This window comes from Micropterus dolomieu, linkage group LG09 (assembly GCF_021292245.1).
Source record: "Micropterus dolomieu isolate WLL.071019.BEF.003 ecotype Adirondacks linkage group LG09, ASM2129224v1, whole genome shotgun sequence".
Taxonomy (NCBI): domain Eukaryota; kingdom Metazoa; phylum Chordata; class Actinopteri; order Centrarchiformes; family Centrarchidae; genus Micropterus; species Micropterus dolomieu.
The window spans coordinates 21,648,001-21,655,421 of record NC_060158.1 but is presented as its reverse complement, the minus strand read 5'-3'; positions in this window follow the sequence as shown (position 1 = coordinate 21,655,421).

Here is a 7,421-nt window from a genome sequence, read left to right as displayed (position 1 = left end):
GAGAGAGAGAGAGGAGACTACACAATATACACACAGAGGTACAGACAGTGAAGGTAATGTTGCTATAGACTAAATGAAAAATGGTACAGATATTTATAATAGTGTTAATGGTAACCATCGTAATGTTAATGATTATAATAACAATAATAACAATAAGACTAGCAACAATAGTCATTGCAGTAGAGGGTGTCGAGCAGGAACACGGGGGCAGCAGGTGACCCGCAACCACAGATCCAGACTCCACAGCTCCAGAGCCAGAAAACCTGCAGGAAGTGATAGGAGAGAGGAGAGAGACGAGAAAGCACAAGACTACCAGAAAGGGGAGAAGTTGTGTTAGTAACATGCAATAATGGGATGAGGTTGCATACAGAGGGAGAGAAAGTAGAGGAGAGAGGAGCTCAGTGCATCATGGGAAATCCCCCGGCAGTATATTGTTCACCACCGGCATGTCTGTGTTGTATAAAAATATGTGTTGTTTTTATTTCCTCCCTTGCCAAAGTATTTGTCAAATTTTCTTAATGCACTCAATTTTATGGATAATCAGTTCAGCTTGTGAACTCACACAGCAGTCACAAAACACATAAGTAAATTGGTGTGAACCTGAAAATGTGCATGTGTCATCTGACTGGAGTCTAATGTTTTTACCACCAGACGTGCTTTTGTGCTTCCAATGTCAAATTGCTCTGAAGACTCCATCCGCAATTACACAGCGACAGATGATCTGGTACATCTGATTGTGCCATGCTCTACATGAAATTAGAGGGGAATAGGAGATTAACACAGATGCAACAAGGGACTCTATTCATCTTTGGGGATTTTTGGACACATGTACACAATGTGAAAACAGCAACAACATTGCAGTGTTGCTCACTAAGGTTTTCTTTCTTTGTGAAAGCTTGGTCTTATTACCAAAACTGCATAAAACTGAATGCCATCCACTGGTAAAAACATCAATTGGTCTTTTAAGTGTATAATTAAATCCAGAAGAAATAGTTTGTAGGGGCGGTGCGGTGATGCAGTGGTTAGCGCTGTTGCCTCACAGCAAGAAGGTTGTGTGTTCGAACCTTGGTCGTTCCGGGCCTTTCTGCGTAGAGTTTGCATGTTCTCCCCGTGTCTGTTTGGGTTCTCTCCGAGTTCTCCGGCTTCCTCCCACCGTCCAAAGACATGCGGACTAGGTTGATTGGTGACCCTAAACTGTCCTTAGGTGTGAGTGTGACTGGTTGTTTGTCTATGTGTGGCCCTGCGATGGACTGGCGACCTGTCCAGGGTGTACCCCGCCTTTTGCCCGATGTCAGCTGGGATTGGCTCCAGCAACCCTGTATGCAGGATAAGCGGTTGACGACGGATGGATGGAAATAATTTGTAAGTGAACAATAATTACATATCTATCTGAAGCTTTTTGGTGAGCAATTGTATTTGTGTGAAATATTTTGTGGTAAACCTGTGAAGCCCACTCTAAGCCCACTCAGCCCAAGACACGGTTCTGTAATTCACTTGTTGCCAATTTTGTTCACTCTACTTTTCCATGAATTTGAATCCTTTTGGAAGATACATTGATGTTTGAAAAGGTGGGTTTGGGGCCATCCCACAACAATGACTTGAATGTACAGCACATGACATAAGGAAGCATGGCTGTTCTTAAAAAATAAGTTCTCTCTACAATATTGAGTTTGAATGTTTATGCTCACTAAACACTTTAAACTCCCCTGGTGTGCTCACTTTTTTAAGCTCTTCCTCGTCTCAGACTCCCATTCCCTTTCTTTAACCTTTTCCATGAACATGTCTAAGTATGTCTCCGTCGGTTTAATGATTTACTCTCCAGTGGCGAGGTCTCTCAAGATTGGCCCTTCTCCATGCATGACCACATGTCCACTCCATTCAACGTCCCTCTATCACAGCGACTGAAGAACTGCTGTACAAGCGCTTTGCTTTATTTTCACATAGCAATTTTACTGCCTACAAAATCACTGTAAATATATTTTCATGTTCATTGTTAGTCTTGGCTGAGCAGGGGATTGAAGTCTCCAATGCAACTGTGTCCAGTGGAGAGACTACATAGACTTCTGTTGTTGTAACATATTTCATTGGTCACTAGAGGTGATCTGTGACCCATTTGCCCTTCGTACCGTTGTCCTTAATGCTTTGTCTATGATGTGATCACAGTAAAGGTTGGGTGTTCCAGTACACATGCTCATTGTGTTTTATGATGGCATTGATCGCCTGCAAAGTGGTTCATTCTCCACAGGTGACTGATGCTCGGTCAAATAGAGTTGCCTCCCCACTAAAGTGCAGTATGAATGCAGGTGTCTGTGTATGTATATGTGTGCACAAGCAAGTGAACATGTGTGTACATGCTGTGTTTTGTGTTTGTTTGCCTGGATTTAAACATACTTTCAATAATTTCTTCTGGCCAAGGTCACTTTGGCATCAACCAGGGGATATGGTACATCTAATGCTAATGATCTCCTGTTAAGGCTCGCAGTATGCTGGATGCAACCTTCCTGTAATGTGCTGCAATGTGATGAGCTTCTTGAGAGAGTTTGTAGAGGGCAAGGGGATGCGGTGGAAATACAAAGTGTATATTACCCTGCAATCTATAGTCAGGCACTATATCTATTTAGATGGGTGCATTGAATTTACCCATTAGTTTTCCTTAGGTTTAGAATAAATATGAGCTAAATTCATGTCTGACCATGTATGGTCTCAATCCTCTCTCTTGGGGCTTGGTTTTCCTCGAACAGTCACCAATATGTGTAATAGCACATTCACACAGTATTATAGAGAAACTGTTTTCAATAAATCTGTCTTGACTTTAATTTAGCAATATTTGTGGTATTGCCCTTGATAGTTAATTGATACATTAGCCTGAATTTTACAAAGAAAATTGCCAGGATGGAAACACCATTTATGGCATGCTCCCATTTAATTACAAACATCTGCCATTTGATTCCTGTCACCTGTTGTTTGTCAACCCCACAATGAAGGCAGCGAATGGGAGATTCACACACGACTGAACACCACAAGTCCTTTCTTGCCTAATAAATAGTCTCTTTGCCATTAATTACTGCTACAGATCTTATCATTGTTCATCCTGAAAGAAGAACAAGTGCTTCCAAGATATTTATGTGATTGATGATGTTCAGTCATCAGCACTCGTAAACAGCACAAGTTAGCTCGAGTCGCATTGACTTTGAACAGACGACATAAACAGAGGTTCTAACATTGTGAAGGAGGATGTGAGTGCCAACAAAAGCTGTCACAGATTGGTTTCTTTGCTAAATTGGTGCTGTGCGTATCATATTAGGCCAATCAATCAACCTCAATGATGCAGATAATTAGAACATAAATGTATCAAGGTGCAGAGATGCCCATTCGGGTGTAAAACAGCATTACGGCAGTGTTAATCCAGTTTTATTAACTCCACCTCTCCATCTCTCTTTCTGTCTTGATATTTTCCCTGTACTTTCCTGTACTCCTTCGTCCATCACTACCCAGTCCTCCTTTTAAAAGTGGAAGATAGAAATGGATTTGTTTAGATTTTTTTGAATGAGAGGCGAAAGAGAGGGAAAGAGACAGTGGCAAACATACAGATCCCCAAGTCTTATTTATGATTCATTGACCCCCTGCCTAGTGCTAATGCATTATATATATCTATCTCCGACAATGAGGAAACTCCATTATTCATTGAATAACTTTTTTTAGCAAATTTTCTTTTTGTCCTATAATGCACAGGATAATCAGTCATTTTGTCCACTGAAGCTAACACAGCATTTTACAGTATGACATTAAAATACCATCCTCCTTCAAATGGAATTTGGTATTCAATATGAAACTTATTGAACTTAAAAATACTCAATAATATATTCTGCACGAGTTTAAATGTTGACAACTTTGGTATGAAAATTCTCAGACTTGAAATGCACTCTAAAGATCACCTACCAAGCCCATTTCTAATTTTGCAATGGCCTGAAAATTATGATCCAAAATCCGATATCTATATGGGAGCATCATTTTGCATCATGGCCAAAAATGGTTTTCACTTACATCTCAGTCCTGCTTTCCAGCAAAATACTCACTCTGACAGACAGACACACAAACAGGCAGACACATATATACACACACATACATTCTACCTCTTCACTGCAAACGCAGGGCCAATTATGCACTTCATGATCTGTGGTCAGAGGCGCTTCTCAGACAATCACCCTAATGAGTTGGGCCTCCTCCAAATACAGAAAGCTCCTTCACTTGGTGCGTTCACTTGAGTGTGTGTGTGTGTGTGTGTGTGTGTGTGTGTGTGCGCGCATCTATCTGTCTGTTTGAGAAAGAAAGACCACAATACTGCATTTGAGCAAACACAGTTTGATACTAACAGTACGTGTAAGGCGTTGATTTGGTGTTGATTTGGGATGGCATCCATCATTTTCAAAAAGGATGTCATAATGGATGTATGGCCGTGAATTATATTTCCACCCATTGCATATATGCATTATCATAGGGGTTGCGCACCAACACAGACTCTTAACGTAATCTGATCAATGAGTTATCCCTACAGGGATGCAAAGATGTGAGATGTAAGATTCAAGGACCTCTCTTCAGTGTAAGTGAACATCCTGTTCTGGTCTTCTTGCATTAGCACCTCCAAAGAGGGAGCGCAGAAGGACATCATTAAATAATTTGGTGTCAACTCGACCATAACTGGGTCCAAACAACCATTTTTGTGTTACACTGTTTTCCTCTTTAAAGACAGAGGAGACAAAAAAAAAGCTTTCAACTTGATGCTAAATCACTGCTGTAGCTCCCGAACATACTCATTCTCTTGCCACAAACTCGTTATGAATTATGCATTTATAATTCACATCTGAGTGTTAAAAACAAGAGGACTGGATGTTCATATTAAATGTGGCCAAGTTTTGAATGTTGAGATAAATGTATGTAAAAGTAATTCCTGTGAGCAAAAAGCTCAGGCTTCAAACTGCTCTGATAATTCTTTTTTTCTAAGTTCGTGCGAGCTGACATTGGCTCGGATGTCTTTATGTGGTCATCTACTCATGATCTGCTCCAGGCCCAGCACGTCCACGACATACATGCACCCATCCACCCACAGGACTGCTCTTAAAATTTTTGGATGTTGTTCACTATTTCTCGCAGAAAGTGTTGTTTTCAATAGTGAAGGAAAGTTTTTTTAGTTAACTTCTTGCTAAAGTAACCACTAACTACGCTAACATTAGCTGCCATTAGCTAGTTGGCTCAGTTAGCCAGACTGGGAGCTCAGAGCCCAGAACTGAAAAAGTCTTCAACCTGGCGGACAATACCCCGGTCCTCGAGCTCCCCCGTTTAGATTTTACTCCATAAAATATGATCCAGTTTCACCACAATCAGTGAATAATCTTGTGTGTTTTTGTAAAAATCAGTGCAGGATCACAGCACTGGGTGTATTATGAGAACTGGGGCATGTGTGCACCATTTTGCTAAGGTTTCCGGGTTGAACAAATTTTTTACATTTATTCATTTAGCTGACGCTTTTATCCAAAGTGACTTACAATTGCTATACATGTCAGAGGTCGCACACCTCTGGAGCAACTAGGGGTTAAGTGTCATGCTCAGGGACACAATAGTGGATGGGTCACAGTGGGGAAATGAACCCAGTTCTCTCACACCAAAGGCAGAGTCTTATCCATTGCGCCGTCACCACCCCATTTTTCCTTGAAATGGTGTGCAACAGTGCGCAGCAGGCTTTAAGATATATTTTCTCTCGTTTGTGGGCTTACCCATTCAGCAGTAACTTGTATATAAACACTGCTGTATTAAAAATGCTGTGCAAAAAAAATAAAAAATATATCCTGTGCATTTTTCTTTACTTATCATGCAAAGCTACTCTATACTCTAAAATATAGGGGCGGTAAATAGCGCAATAGGGGCCCTTTAATGTTGACTATTGTGATTAATTATGACTATTGTGATGTCAATTTCTGTCTTTACCTAGCTAGTTTGGTAAGGTCAGCCCTCTTAAAATGCCAAGTCTCACTCTGCACACTGTTTTGGCATGAAATCTACAGCAATGGGTCTGCCATGAATACTTACCATTAGGTGAGGGGTTTCGCGAATGGTCACTTGTCATTATGCTTTCGTTTTTACGACTACATTGATATGTCTAGCCCAGGCAAATGCAACAGATAGTGAAGAGTTTGGAGAGGCATGTCTTTCTTATAGCTTTGCCAAAATGAAGAATACAACAGCAAAGTATAAGGAATGGATTAAAAAGTGTGTTTAGCTGCTCTAATGTAAGATGCAGTAGTTAGCATGTGGCTGCCAGTAGATCCTAATTTTATGTCTTCTGCAAGGCTACTCACCAACACCCTGTTGGTCAAAATGTTGCAATAAACTTGCCGGGAGCTTAGGCTCCAGTGTCTGGGTAATCTTCTGGTTTGCCATGAGTACTGACAAAGTCGTGGCCATCTGCTCTGCTAAAATATTTAGTCATGTTCTGTTGCAGCATCCCTCTCCTGGGCTCTGTTACAATGTGGAAAGACAAGGGGTGATGTGGTGGCAGTTGCAAGGAAAAGGCCACTGTCGTATTTGCATCTGTGCACAATAACATGCTCACGTATCAAACTGGTGTACAGGGGAAAAATAACAGTGTAAAGTTATTTAATGCTCCCCTAAACAATCCCCCACTGAGGTCCCCTTAGGCAAGGCACAGCATCTCCAACTGCTTCATTGTGAGTGTTAGTCTTGTACCAGCCAGGTGTGAATGGGTATGACTGCATACATATAAAGTAGATTGTTGATGGGAAAAGAATTTGTGTTTTTAGCCCGCCTGGCTTTGGGGGAAAAAATATAAAAATACGCATACCAACAAATACACCAGCCACCAGATTCCTTGCAGCCAGCTGTGCATTATGAATTCAGCAAAACCCCCAATGTCATGTACTGTGTGATACCATTTCATGCTGTGTAGAAATCCATCATGTGTGATCTACAGGCCTGTTGGTGAAAAGATGGCAGGAACAAAACTGATTTAATGTACATGCAATGGTGCCCGCTGTGTTTATGCACGAGTGACGCTATCCACTGAGGCAATTGTATGTTTGTGTTTGTGTGTGACTGTAAAGTGCATCTAAAAACCAACCTGATGGTGATTTAAACTTTGTGTCATGTTTATATTCTGAAAACATCCACAGAAGAAAACCTAATCATTCCATGCTGTGAAGTCTCTATAGTAAATTAAAACCAGTATTAAATTTTGTATTAACCTCTTGGAAACAGACAAAATGAATCAGTCACTCCTCAACCAACTTTAGCGTACCAACAGTGTGGATTTGTGCATTTTATATCAAATAAATTTGGACTACTCCAAATTCTTTCTCTCTCCCTGGGAGAAAGAAAAGACGACTGAAGACACCCCAAAGGAAAAGGTG